Source organism: Staurois parvus, unplaced genomic scaffold (assembly GCF_062004578.1).
Source record: "Staurois parvus isolate SC_StPar_1 unplaced genomic scaffold, SC_StPar_1.0 ptg000662l, whole genome shotgun sequence".
Taxonomy (NCBI): Eukaryota; Metazoa; Chordata; class Amphibia; order Anura; family Ranidae; genus Staurois; species Staurois parvus.
The window spans coordinates 1,238,410-1,252,513 of NW_028318458.1; the positions used below are offsets into that span (position 1 = coordinate 1,238,410).

Genomic DNA, 14,104 nt, shown 5'->3' on the forward strand with positions numbered 1-14,104 from the left:
GTTTTGGCCATGCCTAATGTTTTTGCTATCTCTCTGATGGGTTTGTTTTGTTTTTTCAGCCTAATGATGGCTTGCTTCACTGATAGTGACAGCTCTTTGGATCTCATCTTGAGAGTTGACAGCAACAGATTCCAAATGCAAATAGCACACTTGAAATGAATTCTGGACCTATTATCTGCTCATTGTAATTGGGATAATGAGGAAATAACACATACCTGGCTATGGAACAGCTGAGAAGCCAATTGTCCCATTACTTTTGGTCCCTTAACAAGTGGAAGGCACATATGCAAACTGTTGTAATTCCTACACCGTTCACCTGATTTGGATGTAAATACCCTCAAATTAAAGCTGACAGTCTGCAGTTAAGGCACATCTTGTTCGTTTCATTTCAAATCTATTGTGGTGGTGTATAGAGCCAAAAAAGTTAGAATTGTGTCGATGTCCCAATATTTGTGGACCTGACTATATATATAGAGAGAGAGAAAGAGATTGAAACACATACTGTTCATTTTGGGACAGGCCAGTGACAAGACCAATTTACACATCAAAAGAGCTCTTTTCTATGTTACTTTTATGCAAGGTCACCCTGGTATTTGGGGAATAGCCTGTTTATCTTCAAAGGGTACATTGTTTACATGTTTAAGGATGATAAAGAATGTGATTTGACCATACAGGAAGTATTTATTGATGGTAATTAGGGATTTGGTGAAAGGATGACTTGTGTACCTGGTAAACACTATAGTGACAATAATTGTTATTTATAGCAATGACAAGTGAAGTCTTTCATGTAAGATCAAAAGTGTTTTGTCAGCCAATCAGAAACCCCTCCAGTAAACTGTATTTCAAGGGAAGTTATTTTGGCTGGGAGAGAAGATTCTTCCTGTCATTAATGTGGGAGCACAGGTATGGAGGAGTGTCTTCCTGTCATTAATGTGGGAGCACAGGCATGGAGGAGTGTCTTCCTGTCATTAAAGTGGGAGCACAGGTACGGAGGAGTGTCTTTGTGTCATTAATGTGGGAGCACAGGTATGGAGGAGTGTCTTCCTGTCATTAATGTGGGAGCACAGGTACGGAGGAGTGTCTTCCTGTCATTAATGTGGGAGCACAGGTATGGAGGAGTGTCTTCCTGTCATTAATGTGGGAGCACAGGCATGGAGGAGTGTCTTCCTGTCATTAATGTGGGAGCACAGGTACGGAGGAGTGTCTTCCTGTCATTAATGTGGGAGCACAGGCATGGAGGAGTGTCTTCCTGTCATTAATGTGGGAGCACAGGCATGGAGGAGTGTCTTCCTGTCATTAATGTGGGAGCACGGGCATGGAGGAGTTTCTTCGTGTCATTAATGTGGGAGCACAGGTATGGAGGAGTGTCTTCCTGTCATTAATGTGGGAGCACAGGTATGGAGGAGTGTCTTCCTGTCATTAATGTGGGAGCACAGGTACGGAGGAGTGTCTTCCTGTCATTAATGTGGGAGCACAGGCATGGAGGAGTGTCTTCCTGTCATTAATGTGGGAGCACGGGCATGGAGGAGTTTCTTCGTGTCATTAATGTGGGAGCACAGGTATGGAGGAGTGTCTTCCTGTCATTAATGTGGGAGCACAGGTACGGAGGAGTGTCTTCCTGTCATTAATGTGGGAGCTCGGGCATGGAGGAGTGTCTTCCTGTCATTAATGTGGGAGCACGGGCATGGAGGAGTTTCTTCGTGTCATTAATGTGGGAGCAAAGGTATGGAGGAGTGTCTTCCTGTCATTAATGTGGGAGCACAGGTACGGAGGAGTGTCTTCCTGTCATTAATGTGGGAGCACAGGTACGGAGGAGTGTCTTCCTGTCATTAATGTGGGAGCACAGGTACGGAGGAGTGTCTTCCTGTCATTAATGTGGGAGCACAGGTACGGAGGAGTGTCTTCCTGTCATTAATGTGGGAGCACAGGCATGGAGGAGTGTCTTCCTGTCATTAATGTGGGAGCACAGGTACGGAGGAGTGTCTTCCTGTCATTAATGTGGGAGCACAGGTACGGAGGAGTGTCTTCCTGTCATTAATGTGGGAGCACAGGTACGGAGGAGTGTCTTCCTGTCATTAATGTGGGAGCACAGGTACGGAGGAGTGTCTTCCTGTCATTAATGTGGGAGCACAGGTACGGAGGAGTGTCTTCCTGTCATTAATGTGGGAGCACAGGCATGGAGGAGTGTCTTCCTGTCATTAATGTGGTTGCACAGGTATAGATAAGTATCTTAAATTAGACTTTGAGGGTTGTTGTTCATTGTAATATTTACAAGTATTCAGCTGGATTTCTGTTATCTTTAACAAATATCTTTTTCCAATTAAATGCATCTCTCTGGAATAGAACTGTTGGACTAGTTGTTGTGGGAAAAGTACATTTAGAAATATACACAGGTCATACATCCTCCTTCATTGATATAAGACAACAGTATGGGCAGCACAGTGGCTAAATCAGGGGTGTCCAAACTTTTTTCAAAGAGGGCCAGATTGGATGAAGTGAACATGGTGGAGGGCCGAACATTTTTCCGAACATTCTTTCAACCATTACAATGAAACGCAAATAAATTATTTTATGCCAAGTTAATTGCAAACTACATACTTTTCATTTCATAACATTAAGATCATCTGACAGCTGAGTTTTCACAATGTATTGAAAATAAATTAAAAAAAAACTTACCTGCACTAATGTGAAGGGTGAAAAAGGTAGCTGGAGCTGAAGTCTCTGCTCGGCAGCCGGGAGGGGAAGAGAAATACACTTCACGCTGGAAGCCCGGCCCTGACGTCACCGCCCTCTGTCGCTCCCAGCGCGGCGCAGTCACGCATGCGCACTGCTCTCAAGCAGAAGACTGTCTGCCACAGAAGGGAGGGCCGTGCAACAGCCACTTTTACACAGACCAGGGAGAACGCGCCGCAGTCAGGCATGCGCACTGCCCTCTGCTCTCAAGCAGAAGACTGTCTGCCATAGAAGGGAGGGCCGTGGGAGGGCCACATTACACAGAGCAGGGAGGACTGTTGGAGGGCCGTATTAAACCGACCCCCGGGCCGTAAATGGCCCGCGGGCAGGATTTTGGACATGCCTGGGCTAAATGGTTAGCACTTCCGCCTGGCAGTATTAGGCTTGTTGGTCTGAATCACAGCCACAGCACCACCTGCCTGGAGTTTGCATGTTCTCCCTGTGCCTGTGTGGGTTTCCTCCGGGTACTCTGGTTTCCTCCCACACTCCAAAGACATGCTGGTAGATGAATTGGCTCCTGTCTAAATTGGCCCTAGTATGTGTATGTATGGATGTGAGATAGGGACCTTAGATTGTATGCCCCTTGAGGGTTAGGGACTGACAGCGCTATATAAGTACCTGAAATAAATAGTATGGTTCAGGAGGAAGGGGAAAACATTCATTCCTCCTTTCCTGACCAGCCACGCTGAATGCTTGGATAAGAGTCTTGTATGGATTTTCGGGGGGATGTCATGCTTTTTTTTCCTTTCTTTTTTGTGTGGGGTCCCCCCCCTAAAATTCATGTGTGTAGTTTGGGGGAACCCACACTTGTTTTTAATAGTAGAAAAACTATAGTGCCAGGTTGAAGTGTTATAAAATGTGTTCTGTTCCTCAGGAGTACATGTAGTACTTTGTCTTTTTCCTATGTGCCGGCCAAGGCCAGGTGTGGGGTCAGACAGCGAACCCCCCTCCCTGAGCAGCTACCATGGGGATGGGTGCTTTGACAGACAGAACTTTTCTCCATCCTCCAGCCCACTTGTCTGGAACATTTTAGCTGACTCTTCCTTCTACCCCCTACTTTGACCGTGAGATGCTTGTACCAGGCAAGTGCATGGAGGTTGAGAAAAGTAGCTTTGGTCAAACCAGCCATTCTCTTGCTGTGTTATCGGACGGCCGTGTAGGGAGGAAGGTTGTCCTGTCTGACCTGACAGCTATACTTAGGCAGTCCATAGTGCGAATTTCTTTCCTGCAACCTCAGATGGCAGGAAATAATTTTGCACAATTCCCCCATCAACATAGACCACGCTGACAGGGGAATCCCTCCTGCCGAGCAATTGTCTTCTTCTGGCAGGGGTTGGGGGAAGCTGTCCCCACCAGGAGAAGGCAGTAATTATTGCTAGCAGCTATAGCAGATAATTGCAAGCAAATCCAGCAGGTTGGTTGTACCCAAGTTGATCGATCCTTCAACTTGCTACATTCGCCCTACCTACACATGGTTCCTGTTGAACCGGCCAAGATTTGAGCTGTCTATTGCTGGCCTTAGAGAGCACCTAGGAAGATGGGACAAAGGTCTACACAGGGGCAGACTGACAACTCATGGGGCCTCCGTGCAATAGGGGATCATGGGGCCCCTGTGTTTGCCCAAACTCAAAAAAGCCTATGAAAAAGGTACCAGGGGCATCTCATGGGGCCCCCTACTGACCCCGGGCCCTCGGGCAGTGCCCGGGTTTCCAAATGGTTAGTCTGCCCCTCGATCTACATGTGCTTTCACCCATGGGCAACAGGACACATTCATAAAAAAAGGAAGGGACGCTTCTTCTTCAACCAAATAGCTATACAAAGTCTGAGTGAGCCTGCCAGGCAGTGGTCATCTACCTATGAACTAATGGGGGCCTCAAATGCAGCTCTTGACATCACCACAGGGCCACACATAATGTTCACTATATATAATGCTTGAGAGGACTGTCGGGAACTGCAGAAACATTTTTGGCAGGGGATAGGCTACAGAAGACAATACAAAACTGGAAACGTGTTGGAGATAAAGACAGTCTAAATTCAGACTGCCATTGTAAGTTACCCACGGATCCCGGTCCTTTAAAAAATTTAGTACGGGTGTCATTCAAAATGGAATTAGTCTTCTACTGTACTGTACTCTCCAAAATCGTTGGTGTCGGTTATTGTCATTCAAAATGGAATTAGTCTTCCAGTGTACCGTACTCTCCAAAATCGTTGGTGTCAGTTATTGTCATTCAAAATGGAATTAGTCTTCTACTGTACCGCACTCTCCAAAATCGTTGGTGTCAGTTATTGTCATTCAAAATGGAATTAGTCTTCTACTGTACCGTACTCTCCAAAATCGTTGGTGTCAGTTATTGTCATTCAAAATAGAATTAGTCTGCTTGTGTACCATAGTCCCCTAAATTGTTGTAGTGGGAGAAATAGTGCCCCGTTGTTGGTGTCAGTGGGAGGAATAGTGTCCCATTGTTGGTGTCAGTAAGAGGAATAGTGCCTTGTTGTTGATGTCAGTAACAGAAATTATGTCCCATTGTTGGTGTCAGTGGGAGGAATAGTGCCCCGTTGTTGGAGTCAGTGGGAGGAATAGTGTCCCATTGTTGGTGTCAGTAAGAGGAATTGTTGGTGTCAGTGGGAGGAATAGTGTCCCATTGTTGGTGTCAGTAAGAGGAATTGTTGGTGTCAGTGGGAGGAATAGTGCCCCGTTGTTGGAGTCAGTGGGAGGAATAGTGTCCTATTGTTGGTGTCAGTAAGAGGAATTGTTGGTGTCAGTGGGAGGAATAGTGTCCTATTGTTGGTGTCAGTAAGAGGAATTGTTGGTGTCAGTGGGAGGAATAGTGCCCCGTTGTTGGAGTCAGTGGAAGGAATAATGTCCCAATGTTGGTGTCAGTAAGAGGAATTGTTGGTGTCAGTGAAAGGAATAGTGCCCTGTTGCTGATGTCTGTAACAGAAATGATGTCCCATTGTTGGTGTCAGTGTGAGGAATAGTGCCCTGTTGTTGATGTCAGTAACAGAAATGATGTCCCATTGTTGGTGTCAGTGAGAGAAATAGTGCCGTTGTTGATGTCAGTCACATAAATTATGTTCCATTGGTGGTGTCAGTGGGAGGAATTGTGCCCCAATGGCCGAATAAGGGCAAACAATGGGTTTGGAGACAACTGTACTAAATGATTTCCCTTGAGAGATACAGGAGGCTGTCCTAGAGCAACTGCATTGGGAAGGCTAAAATTCTGTCTTGGAAAGAAAGAGATGTTGGTCTTCAGAAACTAACTGTTCTAGAGAAAGACCATAGAGTTGTTATAAACCTTTCAATGCCCAATTTATATACACAAAGCTTACAAGAATTTGTATTGCATGTTACCAGCAGAGATTGCAAAGCCTCATATAAGCCAGTTTCCGTAGTGTAGTGGTTATCACGTTCGCCTCACACGCGAAAGGTCCCCGGTTCGAAACCGGGCGGAAACATGTGAACTTTTTTGCTTTCTACAATAAACTATTTTATTGCATTACAATGTAATATTACAATACGATATTAAATAAATGTGTCTTTGTGTTTTTGTTGTACCGTAATGTTACTATGTTACTGCATTACATGTATTGCACAAGTGTTTGGGGTTTTTTTTTAACAGAGCTGTGATTACTTGCAGTACATCAGGTTCAGATACGATAGAAAAAGCTACTTTATAATGGATTTTATCTTCCATAAAATAGGTCATCTAATTGCATTGCATGTTCTTGTACAGAAAGCAATTCAAATACCAATGATACTGAAACTAGTGACTATATATAGTTTATCATTACATAACGCAGCGGAACGCTCATGTGCAGGTTCCCTGGTGGTCTAGTGGTTAGGATTCGGCGCTCTCACCGCCGCGGCCCGGGTTCGATTCCCGGTCAGGGAATAACATCTTTTTCTACTTTTAATTTTATATTTTTTCTGATAGCCATGAACTTAACATGAAACAAACAAGTACATTGAACTGACTTTTACATATTTATTTACAGCTATTGCAAGTGAATATGTAAAGAAAACATGCTTTTAATTCCATGTTTAAATGTGACATATTAGATTTTTCATGTAAGTTTTACATATAACAAATTATAATTATCTCTCTTGTAAAAAAAAAAAGCGTACACAGCCTGCAGAACTGTTATTTATATATTATTATCTTAAAACATGCTGTAACTTTTCCCTGCGAATGCATTTTTTCATTGAAGAATTTAGATTCCTCATATTTGTTATGTTAACTTCTTGCCGACCAGCCACTGTAGAAATACGGTGGCAGGTCAGCACGGCTGGGCAAAACCACGTTTTAAAACGTGCGTTTGCAAAACAGGTAGGGGGCGCGCCCAAGGCGCATGCCTGCCCTCCCTGTCCTGCCGATCGCGGCCGCGGGTGTTAGACGGCCGGTCATTACCTACTGTGTCCGGCGATTAGTGGCAATCACTGACAGAGGACAGCTGTATTGTTTACACTGCAGCTGTGCTTTCTGTCAGTCCTCTGTCAGCTCCTGACATGCTGATCCGGAGAGAAGAGTTTATCTCTCCGGATCAGCGTGTCCCCCGTGCAGTACACACCCCCGCCCCCTAGTAAAACACTCCCCTCACACAGTTAACCCTTTCAGTAAATAAAAGAGTTAACTCCTTTCTCCCCAGTGCCATTAGTACAGTGTCAGCGTTTTTTTTTTTGCACTGATCACTGTATTGGTGTCACTGGGGATGTCAGGGAATCCAAGTCAGTTCCCCCCCAGGGTCAAAATGTCCGCCGCAGTCCCGCAGTCCTGCCATAAGTCGCTGATCACTGCCATAAGTCACTGATCGCCGCCGTAAGTTGCTGATCGCCGCCATTATTAGTATAAAAAAAACCTTAAAAATCCCAGTATCTTTCCCGCCATTTGTAAACGCTATAACTTTCACGTAAACCAATTAATTTACATGTATTGGGGGTTTTTTTAGCAAAGACATGTCGCAGAATGCATTTTGGCAGAAATTTATGAATAAATTTGATTTTTACATTTTTTTTTTTTACTGGACAAGTTTTATAGCAAAAAGTCCAAAATATTGTTTTTTTTCCTCAAAATTGTCAGCCTTTTTTTTTATAGTGCGATCAAATACCACTGAAAGGAAGCTCAATTTGTGGAAAGAAAAGGATGTAAATTTCATTTATGTACCGTATTGCATGACCGCGCAATTGTCTGTTAAACTAGCACAGCGCTGTCTAGCAAAAAAATGGTGTAAATTGCAGTATCTATACCATAGTTTGTAGACGCTATAACTTTCACACAAAGCAATCAATATACACTTATTGGGATTTTTGTTACCAAAAACATGTAGCAGAATACATTTTGGCCTAAATTTATAACCAACTTTGAGTTTATTATATATTTTTTATAGCTGAAAGTAAAAAATATTGTTTTTCTTCAAAGTTTTTGGTCTTTTTTTGTTTATAGCGTGAAAAATAAAAAGCGCACAGGTGATCAAATACCACCGAAAGAAAGCTTTATTTGTGTGAAAAAAAGGACGTAAATTTCATTTGGGTACAGCATTGCATGACCGCGCAATTATCAGTTGAATTAGTGCAGCGACGAGTAGCAAAAAGAGGCCTGGTCATTAAGGGGGGTAAATCCTCAAGAGGGCAAGTGGTTAAAGCCATTCTCCTTCAGAATTCATTTTGTATCTTCTGCATTTGTTTCATATATTCTTTGACACGGGTGGATTAAAAAAATTTGAAAGTTTTTCAAGAAGATTGTTATACATTAGTTCTCCATTTTGGTATTTCAGGGTGGATTTGTTATTCATATATTGAAACTATTCGGAAGGATTCAATATTTTTGGATATAAAGGAATAAATAATGCAAAATTTGTCTGCCCAAAATTTTATAAACCTAAGAATTGCATTAGAGCAGCCTTTCTCAATGAGGGTGCCTTGGGGTTTCTACAGGGGTGCTTTGGGGTTTCTACAGGGGTGCCTTGGCAAAATGTCTAAAAATTGCCCAAAACTTGTATACAAGCCAGCAGGTGGAACATCGCTTCTCGGCCTTTTGGCTAAGATCAAGTGTAGTATCTGTTCTTATCAGTGTCCAGTGGGGGTGCTCCCGGCCATTCTAGCTTTGCGGGGATGGCTGTTGTATAGTACCCTCACTGGTATGATGGGGGTCTGGAAGGCTAGTACCGGGGGGACAGAAAGCGTGGTGCCCACAAGTAGAAGCTGGGGCCCGTGAGTAATTCCCCCAAGAAGACCGGAAGGACCCAGTACCTCCTGATTTGGACGGATCTACCTTGTCTGGCCAGGGGTCGGGAAGGCAGAAAGTCCGCAAACCAGTGCCCCCTGAGTAGACGCCCTCAGGGGTGCCACTAGTAACACCTGGGTGTGGGACCCCACAGTGTGAAGATGGCACAAGGTCACTGTGTTTTCACTCTTTTTGCACAAGCATTCTTAGGACCAGGCCTTTTGGCTAGGACCAGGGCAATTTTTGCTACAGGCCTCAGGGCCTGGTCTGTGCACAATTTGGCACGGCCACTTTTTTATTTTCTATTTATTTAATTTATTATCACTCCCACGTTTTGTCACTTTTTCTTACTTTTGTGTGTGTTTTTCACAAGATGGAGGGTGTGGGTCCTCGGGCCTGCCCTGAAGTCTAGGGGGAGGATGTGTGGCCTTTTGGTTCCTTCCTCCCCTGATCCCTAGGGGGTTTTCTCTTCGGAAGAGCCCCCTGACCAAGTACTGGGTGTCTGGCTTCGGCTGGACACAAGGAACGGTGGTCCACCAGGCCTTTTGGCCAGGAGGACCAAATGGGAACCTTGTCCCTGTCAGGAGCTTCGTGCCCCGGGGGATCAGGGTAGCGGTCCAGCCCCTTTAGGGGTAGGACAAAAGCACACCCCTAAGTGCACTTTTTCATGTGGTGTTTTGCACTTGCACTTTTTTTGTGAACACTTACGGGTTTTCTCGTTATAGTTGCTCATTTGCGGACTTAAAAAAAAAAAAAAAAAAAAGCCTGCCTGTTAGTGGCACAAAGTCACAACTTTTTATTGTGCACCAATACGACCTTCTAGCCACCGGCATCCTGACAACCAATGAGATCATCAGTTGATAAGGAGGATGGCAGTTACCTGCACACCCCTCTCCATCAGTGTTGGGGTCACATTAGCTCAGTGATGGAGAAAAATGGAGGGAGAAGAGAAACACTGGAATACTAGTCAGTACCAGTGTGCAAAAGTGTATTGCTTGGGAAGAATAAATCACCTCTAATGTTGGGTGTCCAACATGTGTGTGCATGCTGCTGAGTTATATAAAACTATTAGAATAGTTTTTCACATTTTAGAATGGGGTGCCTCAAGACTCTCCATATTTTTAAGGGGTGACTCAAGACTGTTCATATTTTTAAGGGGTGACTCAAGACTGTTCATATTTTTAAGGGGTGCCTCAAGACTGTCTATATTTTTAAGGGGTGATTCAAGACTGTTCATATTTTTAAGGGGTGCCTCAAGACTGTCCATATTTTTAAGGGGTGCCTCAAGACTGTCTATATTTTTAAGGGGTGACTCGGGACTGTCCATAATTTTAAGGGTGCCTTGACTGAAAAACGGTTGAGAAACGCTGCATTAGACTGTGGAACTGAACTGACTGTAACAATTACAAACAATATAAATCACAAATTTACTTGAATCTGAATTATCAAACAAATTTGAAAATTGAATTTCCCAATGGGCCCAAACCACTATCGCATCATGCAACGTTATCCAAATAAAATGGATCAAATCAATGCATTTGTTAATTTCATTATAACTTTTTTTGTATTCGTGACATTCGTTACTATGTCCATTCAGAGATTCGTAAACATCAAACTCTCCAAAAATTACATGTCCGGAAAAAGATATAACGAAATGCAAATGTCTAATTATCTTTATACGTTTCTAAAAAAATATTTCGCAACCAGCTAAGCTCACTCATAGATGGACAGAAAAAATACTTCCAATACATTCTACCATAGAGACATATTTAATATTGTAATTGTCAGATACAATTCCAGTAGTGAATTAATAACTGAATCAATAAAATAATGCATTAAAAAAATAATTGATAGACTTTTTCACATTTTGTCTAATTGTCAGTCTATAACAAAACACCTGACCAGGTTACAAAAGTTTTATGTCCTTAAAATACAATTTAAAGAAAAAAAAAGATTTAGGTAGGCAAATTAGTAAACTGATATGCCAATCTGTCCCCTTTTAATAATTGAGATGATTAAAGTAATAGTGAATTTGGGTGCTGCTGCTATCTGTAGGCTAATAGTAGAAAAAATATATATATCAATGTAAAAAAACATATGTAGAACAAAGTTCAACATAGCCGAGGCTGTCCCTAAAAATCGTGCTGGTCAGTAACAGCAGGGAAAGCTTTACAATGTACGAAAAGGGGCCCTGTGAGGGACCGCCTGGCGGTACCACTGAATAGACGCCCCCAGCACACGGAATCTAAGTCCCAGAGTGCTTGTTCACCAGGGCCCCTGATGGTGGGGATGGACTTGGAGCACCCCGAGACCAGGTTGTGGCTACTGGGTACGTCCATCAGTGGTAGTGGTATGCGCCGAGGGCTCCCACAGGAAAGAGTCTGATATGAGGAGGTCTGAAGACCCCATTGCGAGGGATGGATGGATGAGCAAGGTCAGACAGGCCGGGTCGGTAACAGAGAGGACGGTATGCTACAAGGCAGCGGGCAGAGAATAGTCGGGTCACACGCCAGGTCAGCAACAGCAGGTCAGATCCAATAGGGGGCATCCAGGAGAGAGGTCAGGCAAAGCAAGGGTCAGGACAGGAGAATATAGCAAGGTCAGGTACAATCCGGGTCAAAAACTTACAGGGCACAGGTTCGCAGGATACAGGATGCAGGTAAGACCAGAAGGCACTGAATGACAGCTCAGGGCCATTTAAATATCCCGCCCTGAGCTGCCATTGGTGCCCATGCACGAACTCGAACTCGAACGCCGCGGCCGGCCCGGACCTAGTGCCCATGTCCCTGCATAGGGCGGCGCACTGCGCCTGCGCCGGGACCATCGCTGCGGGGATCGTGGAGATCCCTGACAGGCTCTATCCAGCTGTACTTTTTATGTTTTAGTGTTCAGCTTCCTATTAGGGGTTAGCCAAACTGCCCTGGGTTCTATTCAAGCAGGGTTTGGCAAAATTCAAAGTTGAGATGCGGCACCCAAACCTCTTCTAAATCAGTGGGAGCCAATTCAGGGCCTGATCTAGCCTGTCTGATGTGGGGGTTCAGTAAAAATGTAAGGGGGGCAGAGGATCAGAAGTCAGCAGGGCTGAGGACACAGAGGTCAATGCTGACAGAGTAGAGGTCAATGCTGACAGAGTCACTGCTGGCAGGGCAAAGGACAGGGGTCACTGCTGGCAGGGCAGAGGACAGGGGTCACTGCTGGCAGGGCAGAGGACAGGGGTCACTGCTGGCAGGGCAGAGGAAAGGGGTCACTGCTGGCAGGGAAAAGGACGGGGGTCACTGCTGGCAGGGCAGAGGACAGGGGTCACTGCTGGCAGGGCAGAGGACATGGGTCACTGCTGGCAGGGCAGAGGAAAGGGGTCACTGCTGGCAGGGCAAAGGACGGGGGTCACCGCTGGCAGGGCAGAGGACAGGGGTCACTGCTGGCAGGACAAAGGGCAGGGGTCACTGCTGGCAGGGCAGAGGACAGGGGCACAGCTCTTTCTCCTATCCCTGAACTGCACACAGCCTGAGCACAGCCAGCAGAGCTCCTCATCCCCATATAATGCATAACTGAGATCAGTATAGTGTCAGTCAAGGACAGTATAGTGTTATCCTGGGGCAGTATAGTGTGAAACTAGGGTGGGAAAGTATCAGAATATGGTGGTATAGTGTTAGATTAGGGCAGGTTAGGGCGGTATAGTAGCAGGTTAGTTTAGGCTTTTTTTTGGGGGGGGGGGCACAACTAAAATCTGGGGAGCATAGCCCACCCCAGCACCCCCTAGATCTGGCCATAGATCCAAATCTGTCAAATTAAAAATGCCCATTGTCCGGGTTAATAGGCAAGGGGATGTAAAAAAAAATAGCATGTTCAGCAATTCGACCAGGAAGAGTGACTTTTTTAAATGCATAAAGTGAATTCTAAAAATGCACAATTCCTTTAAATAGCATGCCTGGGGGGTGTCCTAATCCTACCTATAATGGGGCACATCTCTGATGTAAAGTCCTGCAGCAGCACTGACATATACAAAGGGAAAAAGGTTTTCTTTAAAAAAAAAAAAAAACTCAAAGACTAGAGTTGTGCACAACAAAAAAATGTGTTTAATTTCAAATTCATTAAGTAAGTAAATTGTTTATTATTATTATTATTATTATACAGTATTTATATAGCGCCAAAGGGTTTGCTCAGCGCTGTACAATAGCAAGGGGTCAGAACATGAGACAAGACAGAAACAATACAATACACGAGGGGTTCGAGGGCCCTGCTCTTTCAAGCTTACAATCTAGGAGGGAGGGGAAAGTGGTACAGGAGGAAATGGCTGTGGGGGATGGAGTGGTGGGAGGAGTGGAGGAGATCGGCTGTTAGGTGAGGGTGGGGTAGGCTTCCCTGAAGAGGTGGGTTTTCAGGGTGCGCCTGAATGTGAGGAGGGTAGGTGACAGTCGGATGGATTGGGGTAGGGAGTTCCAGAGGATGGGGGAAGTCCTGGAGAAATCCTGCAATCGGGCATGGGAGGAGACCAGGGACCTAGAGAGTAGGAGGTCCTGTGAGGAGCAAAGGGCACGGGTAGGATAGTATTTGGGTATCAGGTCCGTTAGGTAGTTTGGGGCGGCGTTGTGAATGGCTTTGTAGGTCAGAGTTAGCAGTTTGAATTTGATACGTTGGGCAATCGGGAGCCAATGAAGTGATTGGCAGAGGGGGGTGACGGATGTGGAGCGGTTGGTGAGGTGGATGAGTCTCGCCGCTGAGTTCAGGATCGACTGGAGTGGGAAGAGCGTTTGTTTGGGTAGGCCAGTGAGAAGGGAGTTGCAATAGTCCAGGCGTGAGATGATGAGGGAGTGTACGAGTTGTTTAGTAGTGTCTGGGGTGAGGAATGTACGTATCTTGGAGATGTTGCGGAGGTGGAGCCTGCATGATCTTGATAGTAGTTGGACGTGAGGTAGGAAGGAAAGGTTTGAGTCCAGGGTGACACCCAGGACTTTGGCATGTGAGGTGGGAGTGATGGTGGCGTTGTTAGTAGTGATGGAGAGGATGGGGGGGGGCGTGGGGGGGGGGGAAGACCAGGAGCTCGGTTTTGGACAGATTTCATTTGAGGTAATGGAGCGACATCCAGACTGATATGTCGTTCAGGAGGTGGGCGATGCGAGCGGAGAGTGAGGGGTCAGGTGGGGGGTGGA

General features: G+C 45.2%; 2 non-coding genes and 1 pseudogene across 2 annotated transcripts; all 3 read left to right on the top strand.

Annotated features, from left to right (window-relative positions):
• Nucleotides 1–6,116: 6,116 nt before the first annotated feature.
• Nucleotides 6,117–6,189, top strand: TRNAV-CAC (transfer RNA valine (anticodon CAC)). The gene has a single exon. It is a non-coding gene; the product is annotated as a tRNA-Val (tRNA).
• A 365-nt stretch (nt 6,190–6,554) lies between these two features.
• Nucleotides 6,555–6,626, top strand: TRNAE-CUC (transfer RNA glutamic acid (anticodon CUC)). Its single transcript has one exon. It is a non-coding gene; the product is annotated as a tRNA-Glu (tRNA).
• Nucleotides 6,627–8,749: 2,123 nt separating this feature from the next.
• Nucleotides 8,750–8,865, top strand: LOC149448640 (U2 spliceosomal RNA; annotated as a pseudogene).
• Nucleotides 8,866–14,104: the final 5,239 nt, after the last annotated feature.